The 14,654-nt window shown below is 41.8% G+C and overlaps 1 long non-coding RNA gene across 1 annotated transcript in view; it reads left to right on the top strand.

Moving 5' to 3' along the window:
- LOC139268081 (uncharacterized) overlaps window positions 1-7,587 on the top strand; it is a 151,006-nt gene extending 143,419 nt beyond the window's left edge. Inside the window, exon 4 of the long non-coding RNA XR_011593970.1 lies at window positions 6,592-7,587. This is a non-coding gene — a long non-coding RNA (uncharacterized lncRNA). The remainder of the gene's footprint in view (window positions 1-6,591) is intronic.
- Window positions 7,588-14,654: the final 7,067 nt, after the last annotated feature.

Below are 14,654 nucleotides of genomic sequence, written 5' to 3'. Positions count from 1 at the left end.
CACTAACCTATTGTATTTAAAATTACTCTGGCCTCTAGGGAAAATCGATATAACCTGCATGATCACCTCAAATATAGATCACTGCTGAATTTGGTAGTCGAGGCAATGTTATATTTCACTTATTTCATCTATAACCCATGATGTTTGACAAGGTTCGAAAAAATGAAGTAGGATGTTATGGAGGGAGAGAATTAATTTTGAAATGTGGATATTTGGGAATGATTAAAAGGCAATGATCTCATTGAGAAGTTCAAATGGTTTCTTTTGAAAATATTCTCGATGGAATTTTTCTTTAAAGTGAGATATTTCTGTTTGGGGCCATTTGCTAGTGAGTGGTATCATGGTAGACATTAGTGACCAGTGCAATCCATGTATTAACAGGATGTCAACTAGCTAGTATGACATAACCACTGCAAATTGATCTAGTGATAATCTGCAGGTGATTAGCAGAAAAAATGGCTTCATCCCATTTTCAGTGCTGAGTTTCTACAAGGGAGTGACTTGACTGACTGAAGTCTTCCTTAGCTTCTCATTGGGTTTCAATGCTTTGGCAGCGAAGAGTGACGGCATCAAGGTCTAGGTCGGTGATTGGAGCGTGGGCAGATACAGCAGGAGCGGCGAGATTGGGGCAAAAGAGCAGCGAGAGATTGTGGAGGGATGTGATCGGGGCCCAGGAGAGCCGTGAGTTCGCGGCCAGGGGCCCAGGGGCAGCACGGGCCAGCCCACACTACGATATGTGTACACTAGGTCTGTGTAGCAGAGCAGGTCTCCAGTCGTCTTGGAGAACTCAATGCCACTGGACCAAGACCTAGCTCTATCTAGCCCGTGAGGTGGCTGGTGTGCAATGGCCACCACATGTTAAAAAATCCACGCACAGGCATCTTCCACCCTTCAGGATGTAGTTCGGGACCTGGAATATTAGGTCCTTCATTGAAACACCTGTGAACTCATCCTTTTTTGGCATGGAAGCAAGTCATCCTCATTTCGAGGGACTGCCTATGATGATGATGATTGGGTTTCAATAGCATTCCATGACTCAGTGTCTAATGCTGTGCAGTCACAACTATTGCTTAGGCAATCATGGCAGCCAATTAGCACACAAACAGTAATTGGGATGAATGACTATATAAGCTGTTTTTTTTGGAAATGTACCAATAGAATTATTTTACATTTCTTTACATCTACTTGAATAGGCAGATAGGGCCATCTGAAATGTGGCAACTCCCTTAGTACTGCACTGAAATGCTAACCTAGATTATGTGCTTAAATCCATTCAAAAGACATTATGTAGGATAAGTAATGCTTTAAGCTAATCGGTTTTAAATGGAATGTATTCAAGTCACTGATAAGTCATGTTTTAAGTCATCTTGAATAGGTCATGATGTCTTGGAAATTAAATGATAATGATGATGATAATGGTATCAGCAATAATAACTCCTGCAGGTGTTGGAAGTACGCAATGGAAGTGTGAGGAGATGCAGGATTATTGTGGAGACATGTAATGCATTTGAAACAGTGTGATTTTATTTTAAGATACTCGCAAAATGGGTATAAAATTGCTTCATTAATGAAACAAAAGACAGAATCAATAGACCTATACTGAAATACATACATTTAGAGCAAGCTGACGATTTTGTAAATCAAATCAAATATTTCTATATTTCAACCTAAAAAAAATTAGCAAAAACAGATTAACAACTTCTAGAAAGTCAACGTATTTCCACTTTTGCAACTTTGCCTACCTCTACCCTTATGTCACCCCCACTGCCACTAAACTAGTCATCCATGCCTTCATTATCTCCAGACCGACTTCTCCGATGCTCTCCATCGGACATCTGAACTCCATCCACATCAGCTTCCACTGATCCAAAATTTCCTGCTAAGCTGCCCCTTATCATGCATCAAGTCCTGCTCCCCTATCGCCTCTGTCCTAGCCAGCCTCCATTGTCAGTCCACACATAGGAGTAGGAGTAGGCCATTTAACCCCTTGAGCTTCTTCCGCCATTCAATGAGATCATGGCTGATCTGTGACCTAACACCATATACTCGCCTTTGCTTCATATCCCTTAATACCTTTGGTTAAGAAAAATCTATCAATCTCAGATTTAAAATTAACAATTGATCTAGCACCAATTGCCATTTGCGGAAATGTTTTCCAAAACTTCTACCATCCTTGGCGTGAAGGCACTTTTCCTAATTTCACTCTTGCAAGGTTTGGCTCTAATTTTTAAACTATGCCCCCTAGTCCTAGACTCCCTAGCCAGCGGAAATAGTTTATTTCTATCTACCATATCTGTTCCCTTTAATATCTTGAAAACTTTGATCAAATCACCCTTTAATCTTCTAAATTCAAGGGATTACAACCCTATTTTGTGTAATTTGTCCTTGTAATTTAACCCTTGGAGTCTAGGCATCATTCTGACAAATCTACGCAGCACTCCCTCCAAGGCCAATATTTCCTTCCAAAAGTGGGGTGTCCAGAGCTGCTCACAGTACTCCAGGTGTGGTCTAACCAAGATTTTGTGCAGCTGTAGCATAACATCTACGCGCTTGTATTCTGGTCTTCTAGACATAAAGCCAGCATTCCATTAGCCTTTTTGATTATTTTCTGTATCTGTCCAGGACATTTTAATGAGCTATGCATATGGACCCCAAGTCTCTTTGGACCTCCACTGTTTCTAGCTTTTTACCATTTAGAAAGTACTTTGTTCTATCTGTTTTGGGTCCAAAGTGGATGACCTCACATTTCCCTATATTGAAATCCATTTTCCACAGTTTTGCCCATTCACTTAATCTATTAATATCTCTTTGTAATGTTATGCTTCCATCTACACTGCTTACAGTACCACGTACCTTTGTGTCATTGGCAAACTTGGATATATGACTTTCTATCCTATCATCCAAGTCATTAATAAATACAGTAAATAGTTGAGGACCTTATTCAGATCCTTGTGGGACACCATTAGTCACATTCTGCCAGTTAGAGTAGCTGCCCATTATCCCTACTCTCTGTCTCTTGCCGTTCAGCCAATTTCCTAACCAAGTCAATAATTTGCTTTCAATTCAAGTTTAGCTAACAGTCTCTTATGAGAGACTTTATCAAATGCCTTCTGGAAGTCCATATAAATAACATTAATATAATAGTCCCCACTGCCTTGCCCCTCCTTATCTCTGTAACCTCCTCCAGCTGTATAATCCACCTGTACCTCTGCACTCCACCTATTCTGGACTTTTGAATATCCCCGATTTTAAATGCTCCACCACTGATGGTCGTGCCTTCAGCTGCCTAGATTCTAAGCTCTGGAATTCCCTCCATAAATCTTTTCACCTCTCCACTTCTGTCTCTTTCCTCCTTTAAGGTGCTCCTTAAAACCTACCTTTTTGACCAAGTTTTTGGTCATCTGCCCGAACATCTCCTTACATGGCAAGATATTATTTTTTTTTGATAACGCACCTGTGAAGTGCCTTGGGACATTTTATTATGTTGAAGGCACTATATAAATATAAGTTGTTGTCTTGGATTTAAAATCCTCATTTAGAAATTCCTCCACATCCTTGCCCCACCATGCCTTTGCAACCAATCCCATGTATCTGTTATTCTCTAGATAATCAATCTCATGTGTTAGCTTGGCTTGGTGGAAGTCGCCTCACCTCTGATTTAGAAAGTTGTGGGTTCACGTCCCATTCTATGAACTTGAGCATTGAGGGAATGCTGCCCTGTTGCATGTGCTATTTTTTGGATGAAACATTAAACTGAGGCCCCATCTGCCTATTCAGGTGGATGTGTAAGATCCATGGCACTACTCAAAGAAGAACGGGTGAATTCTCTCAGTATCCTGGAAAATATTCCTCAAACTACCAAAACAGCTGGTTGCCATGTTGGGATTTATTGATTAATTGTTTCTTCCCCATTGAGTTACATTTAAATGTTGTTGTGTTTTAAAACAAAGTGAATTTGCTCAGATTTAAAAGGAAACGGCCATTCACAGGTTGCAGGCATTGAGATATTTATTACAGCCAGGTGGGCTTGTTTGTGGAATGTCAGAACTGATACAATGAGAGTTAATTGTCTCATCCCAGGCCCATTAGCCAGGATGGCAACTATTGAATTTCAGTACAGCAGAAGATGTTGTCTTTGAACTCACACCCTGAGACGAGGAAAGGCTTTATTGGCAGGTCTGTTGGTGAATCAGTGACCAGGGAGGAAGTCACTTTCACAACCTCCCCTCCCCTGTTGGAAACACAGAAAGGGAACACGCAGGCAGTCAGATTTTAATGAAAGACTGCAAATTGTAGGCCTGGAGTCCACAGCTGAAAGCTAAATTGCCAGAAGTCAGTTTCTGCAGGTAGGTAGCTCGAAAGAAAAGTAATGCAATAAAAAAGTGCACCATCCCACAAAAGGCTCACAGCATTTGGTTTAATATGTTTCCTATTTTTTGAGGAGAGAAGTGAGATTGAGTGGAGTAAATGGAGTTTGCTTGACTGTTACTCTATATTCAGTTGCTGTCTGTGAATAAAAGCGGCTTAACAATTTGTATATAGTGTAGTCTCACCAAACATGTCAGTCCACCTTCAAAAAGCTTAGCTAAATTTAGATTAGAAGTTTAGGAGTTGTATTGTGAGGTACACCCATGGATTACGCTATTGTATAGTTAGTTATTGTGCAGTACAGCAAACTCCTGAACATGTGTTGCTTGGACTGTTCACAAGAGTGAACTTCGTCACGCTAACCGAGAAAATGAAGGCAGACTGAAACACATAACACTAGTCATTTATCTCTTTGCACTCTGTGGGATCTTGTTGTGTGCAAATTGGCTGTTATAAAAGCCTCTATTTCAATGGTGACTACTCTTCAACATACTCATTGCCTGTAAAATGCTTGAAAGAAAGAACTTGATTTTTTTAATACCTTTCATGATACCATGATGTTCCAAAGTACTTCACAGGCAATGAAGTATTCCTAATGTGTAGTAACTGAAATAAAGGGAAACACAGAACGTACTGTCCTCCCATCCAGCAGTGGAGTGAGGTAAGAAATAGTGAAAGACAAAAGAGGCGAGAAAGAGAGAGTCAGAAAGAGACCTGCAGAATAGGGGAGAGAGTGGTAGATGAGAGGAGAGAGACACTGAAAAGAGGAGAGAGAGACAGAAGAGTGGAGAGAGAAGTAAACGAGGTAGAGAAAAGAGTGACAGAGAAAGAGAGAGTGAGATGGAGAATGGTGGCAGGAGAGAAGAGAGGCAGAAGGAAGAGACAAAGGGAGAAAAGGAGAGAAGCAGAAAATAGCACATGTGAGTATGACAGAAAGGAGAGGGAATGAATTATAAAATGATTGTAAAGAGTTTGAGCCAGAGAAGTGAAACATAGGAAATTGTGAAATTAAATTCAATAAACCTGGTAATTTGTGGACTGGCATCACATACAATGACCAGGTAAACTGCTGGATTATCCTAAAGACCCAACTAGTTCACTGATGGAACCTACCAGCCCTACCGGTCTGATCTTTTCATGACTCAACTCCTACACTGCATGGTTGATTCTTAATATATCCCTTATGGTTCATTAATCAGCCCCATATTTATTATTCTCTGTAATCAGCTCCAGATATCTATTATTCTCAATGTATTCAGTTTTACCCCTCTGTTATCGCCAACTAATCAGTCCTGTTTCTAATTATCATCTAGATTGGAAGATTAATGAATGACCATTTTCCAGATGACGTGTTACACTTGGAGAAATGCTAAACAGATCTGCTATTCTTTGTAATCAGTTTTATTTATCTGCTATTCTTTGTAATCAGTCCCATGTATTTTTCATGTTACGTGTAAACAGTTCCACACATTTGTCATATTCCCTGAAATGAGTCCTACATATCTGTTATTCTCTGTATAATCAGACCAATACATTGGTTATCATCCATCTCATTATTTCCATGCATTTATTATCATCTGTGTAATCGGCTCTACAGATGTGTTATTCTGTGCAATTACTGCTATGTATCTGTCATTTTCTATATAATTGCTGCCACCATGCTTCTGTTAGCTATGTTACACTGAAATGAAATTAATATTTGGATGGGGAAATAGAATTTTTTTTAATGTCAAGGGTATAAATGTGTAAATTGAACCTTACAGGAAATTGTACTCTGTTAATTGGCTTTAGAAATTGTTAAATAAAATGCTAAACAATTTCTAAATGTTATTTTATCGATCTGTTTGATTTCCTCGCCACCTCCCTGCTAACATCTGTTTAGTGTTTCTCCAGGTGCAACACGTCAGCTGGAAAACGGTCAGTCATTAATCCTCTAATCTAGATGATAATTAGACGCATGAGAATGAATTGATCTTGTGTCAGTTATTTCGTGAATCCTGTTCTGTAACTGCCGTCACACCAGGTAATGCAGTTACTGTAAATGATGCCTCCTATTTAGTACAAAATATTTCCATTCTGCTGGCGTAGAAGAGCATTGGTAAGTAAGAAGCTCGTTTCCATTAAAACATGTTTAACCTGGGGTTTAAGGGTGTTGTTAATTAGCGACGCTGTCCTTTTATTCTTCTTTCTGTTTTCCATATTATACAATGCTCTTTTTTACAGATTGGATGTTCGGACCAACTCCAGATGACAGCAGCAATAAAAGCGATCTGAAATGCACTTCCAGTAGCTTGAATAAAGTAGACAGCCAGCGCCAGGAAGGAGGTGAAAAGCCAGATGAACTGGTGATTTTCATAGAAGATCATTTATATTTACCTCAAGAGACATGAAAATGATTGGACTTCAGAACTGGGAACACGAAGGCAAATGAATACAGGATATCCTTCTTTAATTAACTAAAAGCTAAAGTTGAACTGAATCCAGCTTTCTCTCTCTCTCCCTCTCACACAGAATAAAGTTGAATATGAGAAAGAGAAGAACAAGAAAATATTGCCAGTTTCTGCACAGCTGTCACAAGAGTGCGTATTGTTTGACTGATGACACCTGTAGCTTTGGACTGACTAATTGAAGACATCTTTTTATATACAAGCATCTTTTGTTGTTGCTTCTTCCCCCTCCATGTGGCATCTATGTAAAGTCATTCATTTGCATAATTATCAAGGGGACTACTTCTGGGGGCATTCCATTTGGGGGACTGATGTCCCTTTAAAATATCACCTTGAAGATGAACTTTACACATTCTATTGATTGCTGTTTAAAGATATTTGGAATTAGAATGTTAATGGTGCTTCACAGGCAGATGAAACGTGCTTTGATTTTATGGAATTTTTTAATATGGCAGGTTTCAGCTGAATTATTTTTTAAATAAAAATGCTTAGAAAGTAACCTTGATGTAATATTTTTTCTGAAATTGCCAACATAAAATATACTGCTACTGGATATACTGTACATGTGGTCACAGCATTATATTGTCTTCAAATTCCTAGTTCAGCGATCGATTGAAAAATGTACCTCTCCCTCATTGTATTACTTATTTCTCGGTGTGTCCCTAGACATCAAGTGGCATTTGCATAAAATCATACATCCAGCTTGCTGTGAAGCGCTAGCTCTCAGTCAGAATGTAACTGCAATATGGACGTGACAACCATCTATGTCTCAATTTCAGGTTAATTTAAGATTCCAATATCAACTGAGTACAGATGTCTGTACACTTAGGCTGGCCCTTCAGTAACGAGCTTTCTGTTATAAAATAGTTTAACAGTGAGTGAGAGGCATTTACATTGTAAATTGTCTGATCACACTGTTTTTAATGTTTAACGTACAACTGGACAAGAAAGGCTGCACCAAATGCTGAACATAAAACTTCTTATCACCCAAATATATTTTGTTTGTTATGGAGTTGGTTCAAAGCCTTTGTGCGTTAACATCTCGTGAGTAGATTGTTGTCAGTTTGTGTCGTTAAAATAAATCCATTTACAATATAATTGCAAACTAGAAAACCATGCCAACGAATTAAAACATTTTTCGTTCCGCCCTGCTAGAGACACATTTGCAGAAACAGTCCAGATCTTGAGATTAAATGATGTGCCCTGTCCTTACTCACAGATACCTGTCATTTCATAATGTACAAGAAGCAGGATTTCATGTTAAAAAATAAACTTGTTCACTGTGACGGCTGAGCTGTGGCTGTTCAATAAATGAGAAGTTGCTGTGCTGTTGTTGCATGGTTTGTAGCACAGACGCATATAACATAGGAACCCTTCAATTATGATGCAAACATTACTTGGGAAATAAAAGAGTGGTGTATACTACATTATAATACAATACAGACAGGTTAATGATTTAATTCTGAGTTACAATGATTATAACATGGTATCATAAGAACTCCTATATCATTAAACTAGTCTTCGTTGAGATACCAAACAGCAGCATAATGATCATCAAAAATAAGAAGAAAGAAAGTACTTGCATTTTTTTAGCGCCTTTCATGACCTCAGGATGTCCCAAAGCACTTCACAGCCAATGAAATATTTTTGAAGTGTAGTCGCTGTTTGTAATGTAGGAAATGAGCTGCAGCCAATTTGCACACAGCAAGGTCCCACACACATCAATGAATAAATGAAAGAAAGCCTTAAAAGAAAGCCTTACATTTATATAGCGCTTTTCACGGCCACCAGATGTCTCAAAGCACTTTACAAGTCAATAAAGTACTTTTGAAGTGTAGTCACTGTTGTAATGACCAGATGATCTGTTTTAGTGATGTTGGTTGAGGGTTAAATATTGGCCAGAATTCCAGGGAGAACTCCCCTGCTCTTCTTTGAATAGTGTTAAGGGATCTTCTACATCTACCTGAGAGAGCAGAGTGGGGCCTCAGTTTAAAGTTTCATCCAAAAGACGGCACCTCCGACAGTGCCAGCCTAGAGTCTCTGGAATGGGACTTGGATCTACGACCTTCTGACTCAGAGGTGAGAGCGCTATCCACTGAGTCACAGCTGACAACACAACAGATACAGCTCCTGGTACTCCTCCAACAATAATGAAACATTGCACAATGCTCTAAAGGTACCAAAATGTATAAAGTTGATGATTTCTAAAGTTACGTTACAAAAGATATGGATCCTGCCACTGAAAAACACTACATTTTTAAAATTTCAAAATATATACTTTATTCACTTAAAAATTTGCACGATACATTGGAAGGCAGTTCAGTACGTTTGGATGCGGTCAGCAATTCCATACAATACATTTGGATGCTGACGGCAGTTCCGTTCAATACATTTGTTTGCTTTACATTTCAGGGTACAATTCAGTACAATCCAGGATATATTGTAATACAGTCATCAAATTATGTTACATGTGGCACTATACAGTACACAGAACGGGTGAGGGTACAGTTACAATTCTTTACAACATACATTACTAAACAGTTGCTGAACTTGCATTATACATGGCACTGCATAGGTATTTTCAGATCATGGTGCTCGATGTATACAAAGGTTTACAAGTACAGCCCAAGGGGAGTTTTATACTGATTCTAGCCCCTGGGTTTACCGTGGCGGAAGGGCTTTAAACTGTGGCTCTTCCCCACCGTGCCTTTGCGGTGACTGCACCAATTTTTAGTGTGTCCCTCAGCACGTACTCCTGGATCTTGGATTGCGCCAGTCTGCAACACGCAGACATGGATATCTCCTTGCTCTGGAAGACCAGCAAATTTCGACAAGACCAAAGTGCGTCTTTCACCGAGTTGATGGCCCTCCAGCAGCAGATGATGTCTGTCGTGGCGTGTGTCCCTGGGAACAGCCCATAGAGCACAGAGTCCTGTGTTACGGAGCTGCCTGGGATGAACCACGACAGCAACCACTGCATCTCCTTCCAGACCTGCCTTGCAGTCCCAAAGGAGATGGATGACAGTCTCGTCCGCACCACAGCCAACTTGGGGGCAGAGTGCTGTGTCTCTGAAACCCCGGCTGTGCATGAAGGATCTGACGGGTAGGGTCCTTCTCACCGCCAACCAAGCTACGTCTTGGTGCTTGTGTGAAAGTTCTGGCGATGAGACATTCTGCCAAACGAGTTCGACAGTCTGCTAGGGGAACTGCCGACAGGATCCATCATCGTCTTCTTTTGTAGGGCGTCCAAGACCTTGCGTGCCGATCACTGCTTTATGGCCTTGTGGTCAAAAGTGTTTCTCTTGAAAAACTTTTCCACGAAGGACAGGTGCTGAGGCATGGTCCAACTGCTCGGAGCGTTCCGCGGCAGCCTGGCCAGACCCATCCTTCACAACACCAGGGACAGATAGAATCTCAGCACGTACTGACACTTGATGTTTGCGTACGAAGGGTCTATGCACAGCTTGATGCAGCCTCACACAACGTTTGGAACATGCTTTCCCCCCTTGTCCAGAGATTTGTACATCGTGTCTCTGCGGACGCGGTCCATTTTCAATCTCCAGATGAAGTGGAAGATGGCTCGGGTGACTATCCTGGCACAGGAAAACACACAGGGTCAGACACACTACACTGGTATTTAAAACAAAATTCATAGAAGCTAGTTTGTCAATATTGTCAAAACCTGCAATACCATGAGAGATGACAAATTGGGCCAAAAGGCAACAAATATATGACAAAGGATAGCCATTAACTTGAGCTTTTTTCTATTTGATTGCTTTTGAATATTCTCTTGTGAAGAAGTGTTTGGCAACTTGCGTTTGAAAAATATTGCAATGTGATAATCTAATTTCCATCAACACCCATCATATCACATAATATAATGCTTTCATTTCTGAGTAATGGAAATGACACGTGACTGTTTCAGTTGCTCTTTCTTTCCAGCAATCAAGCCAGCACCTATTTAAAAAGTGAGTGTTGATAACAGCAGTGATTGTACCAGCCTGGAGCAGTTACTCAGTCCCAGTGCAGTTAAAGCTGATGCACCCCTAGGTTAATGTTTTGTTGTCAATGGTAATCTATTCAACCCATAATATCATCCAATGAAATAGTTCAAATGAATAGACGGCATAATATAATTTCAGCAGTGATATTTGAAGTGCGCAATTTGTATTTTGACTTGTAATAAAAGACCCATTGGTAAAATTACCTATGGGGTTCAACCTGCCCTGTGACTGCGGATTCACAATGTTTCCAAATATTTCTTGTCTTAAATTGGGCTGGTAATGGAAAGACAGTTTCAGAAACAAAATAAATATTTACTGGCCTGGGATATTTATTGATGGCCGTTTATAATTTTAGAGAGTGTAGTCTCTCATTTTTCACGCACAATGGGCCCAAGTTTCCGATTCTGACGAAAACGGCACACCTCCGAGACTTACGTGACTTGCCTGGGATAAATAGCGTTCCGGAATCTTCCCGAGTAATTCTCTGGTCCTCCTGGAACGTGGCGTGGCGCAGCGGAATCTCCCTGGGGCGAAGCAAGCCTATCGCAGTCTGCAGGGGGCAGGGCTAAGCCCCTGCATGTCTTTCACAGCCGACTCCCTTGCACGTGCACGTTACAATGTGCGCGCATGCGCAATGGGACCTCGACCATGGCAATCGGCCATTTAAAAGGAGAACGTGGCACTCATTTAAAGCTAGCTGGGATTTTTGGTTGCAGGTAGGAAAAGGAGTAAACATTATTTTACTGATTCTTGTTGTGCAAAGGAGTGCTGCAAAGGTGCTGCATAGGTGCAAGCAAGGACATTTAAAGGGAAAACGTGGCACTCTGTTACAGCGAGCTGTGTGATTTTTGGGTGCAGGAAGGGAAGGAGTGAAAAGTCTTAAATGATTCTTGGAGTGCAAAGGGGTGCTGCACATGTGCATGCAAGGAAAGTACTGTGTTTTTAAAAATCACTGAGTGGAAATCCAGTACCTGTACAGCAATGCAAGAACGTGCAGCGAGAACGAAGAACTTCTTGCATGACGAAGTCGAGACACGAGTTGATGTCATTGAGGGGAGATGGCAGGAGCTGGACACCAGCAACAGAGGCCGCACAAAGGTGGCACCCAAAGAAATCAAGAAACGCTGGACCTAGTTGCAGATGAATACTGCGCAGTGGTGATTACCAGGAGATCTGGAGCCCAGTGTAAAAAGAAATGGCAGGTCCTTGGTCAAGTCGTTAGTGTAAGTAATATCTTCCTTTTCTCAATGGAATTACAATTGTAAATGTGACCAGCTGTATATGTTCCACCCGGCAGAAAGGCACCCTCTCTAAAAAGTTATATTTTCAGCCTTGCAGAAGAAATTGGCTCACAACAAAAGGGAAAGAACACAATCAGGAGGCGGCCCGCCAAATCTGCACCCACTGACACCCTTGGAACAGAGGGTCGCTGCCATGATGAGTCGTGCCTGGAGAAAGGCAATCAGTGATGCACAAGCTGGGCCTACACGCTTGGGAGAAGATAAGTCCTGAAAATGCATCGTAACCCTTCAAATCATCCTGCTGCCTAGCCTGCCATGTGCGAGACTATCCATGTCACCCATCCTGCCCACTCCTGTGCTGCTAATCATTTGACTGTTCGGTTATATTTTGCAGAACATGATGTCAATTCAGAAGAGTCGGATGCATGCGATCAAGACCAAGGCGGTGGGGGGGAGGAGGGGGGAATGGATATGTGTTCAGGGAAGAATGTCGATCGTAATATGGCTCAGTCCATAGTGCAAGGCCTCACTATCCCAGAGAACACCTTGAATTCTCCTCCAACATTCCATTCCTTCATCCACCCCCCATCCTTGCGTGGTGCTTTAAGTTTTGATGCGGCATATCATCGTCTCCTCATGTACCCATCCGCGCATAGTGATGTAAGTTCTGGTAAGGCGTTCCATGGTCTCTCATCCTTCGAGGTAGAGGGGCACAGTGGTGGTGGTGGAATGCAGAGTGGAACACCCAGGGCCCCACTGTCAGAGGAAGCGGGTCCCAGTGGTGGTGGTGGAATGCAGAGTGGAACACCCAGGGCCCCACCGTCCCACCCTGCACCTCATACTGGAGTGGTACCATGAGGCAGAGCCGGGGGGAGAGGAAGGAGAACCCGAGTAGGCTCTCCTGAGATGTAGCATTCAACAAATGCGCTTGACGTTATTGCATTGGGTGTGGAGAACAATGACCTTACCCGTTCACTGGAGGGCACCATCAGAGGGGTTGGTGATGAGTTGACAGCGCTGTCTGGGCAAATAGCAGTTATGCCACGTGAACTGAGTGCGGGAATCACTGGGGCAACGCAAATGCTGGCAGAGGCCATCAGGCAGTTAGCTGCTGCAATAAGCGCATACCTTCCGGCCAATCAAATGCCCCTCCTACTGCAATCCCAGTATCAGCCTCTGTAGGCATCCAAGCTGGGACTCCCCCTCTCTCCTCCCCCCCCCCACCCCTTCTCTTCCCCTACACCCCCACCCCCATGAGGCAGTGCACATGCACCGAGATGTGGATGAGAGCTGGGTGCAGCCTCTTTGCTGTTGGTGTTGATGTAGTAGATTTGATACCACTGTTGTAACTGTTTTCAAATTGAAATTGTGTACTAAGTTTTGTAACTTTACAAGTATATAAGTGATCTTTGAGTTTTTAAGTGATCTTAAAGTATAAATATTCTCATATTTAATAAGTTGTTTAAATTTACTGCGTTAAAAGTTATCTTAAGGTTTTTCAGTGATTTTGTTCACAAATTGAAATTGTTTACTAAGTTTTCTAACTTTAAAACTATAAGTTTTTGGGGTTGTTAAGTAATCGGAAAGAGTCTTATCAAATTTGATAGAAGAATGATTTTATTGCAGTAAAGTAAAGTACATTGTAAAGATTTCAATGAAATATATTGTACATTGAAACTGAATCATGACAAGAATACTTTTATTATTATTGCACTAAAGTAAAGTACATTGTAAACGTTTCAATAAAGTTTATTACTTAACATTAAAACTGATTCATGGTCCATTATCATACCAAACACAACATTTAGGAACACCTGCAAAAGATAAACATCCCTCAGCCCTTCAGTCATGCCTGCCCTCCCGCACCTAGCCATAACCGAGGGGCGTGCTGGTGTGGCGTGTCGTGGCTCGGAGATCTCTCCTGCTGCAGTGGGATGGGTGTCCGTGGACCGAGGAAGCCAGCGACTAATTGCCCTACAGTATCTGAGACACACAGATTGGTCCTGCTGCTGGCTGTGAGGGGTTGGGCTGGGGAGGTGGAGGCGGGGAGGGGAAGAGTGCTGTTAGGGAGTGCAGGAGTGAGGAGGGACACACGGAGTGAAGGGATGGGGGAAGAGTGCTGCTGGGGGTGTGGGAGACAATGGTGGGTTAGAGTGGCTTACAACATTGTCCCTGACACAGGCACAATGCCAAACAGTTAGTTTTACAAATGAAGTGAGTCATTCAAGTAATAGGTTGGACTAATGGGGTATTTCCAAAGGATCAAATTAGCCATAATTAGGTGTTAATGTGCCTGCATCAGCCGGGAGCCTGCACTTGTTTATTTATAAAAAGAGAACCAACTATCCTCATTCAGTAGATATGGCAAAATATCATCGAAAGAGGTTTTAGGCCATTTTAAGTGATGTGTTTAATACTTCAGTCCTTTTTGTGTTAATTCCTCCCCCCCCCCCCCACTCCCGTGTCTCCGGCTGGGCCTGCACTGAGCTTAACCCTAGGTAAGGTTGTTCAGAACTTACAAAAGTGGACACTTACTCCATTCTAAGTTAGTTTGGAGTAAGTTTTCGCTGCCGAAACTTGCAAAACAGGCCTGA

This window comes from Pristiophorus japonicus, chromosome 8 (genome assembly GCF_044704955.1).
Source record: "Pristiophorus japonicus isolate sPriJap1 chromosome 8, sPriJap1.hap1, whole genome shotgun sequence".
NCBI classification, from domain to species: Eukaryota; Metazoa; Chordata; class Chondrichthyes; family Pristiophoridae; genus Pristiophorus; species Pristiophorus japonicus.
This window is presented reverse-complemented; position numbering and strand designations above follow the sequence as displayed.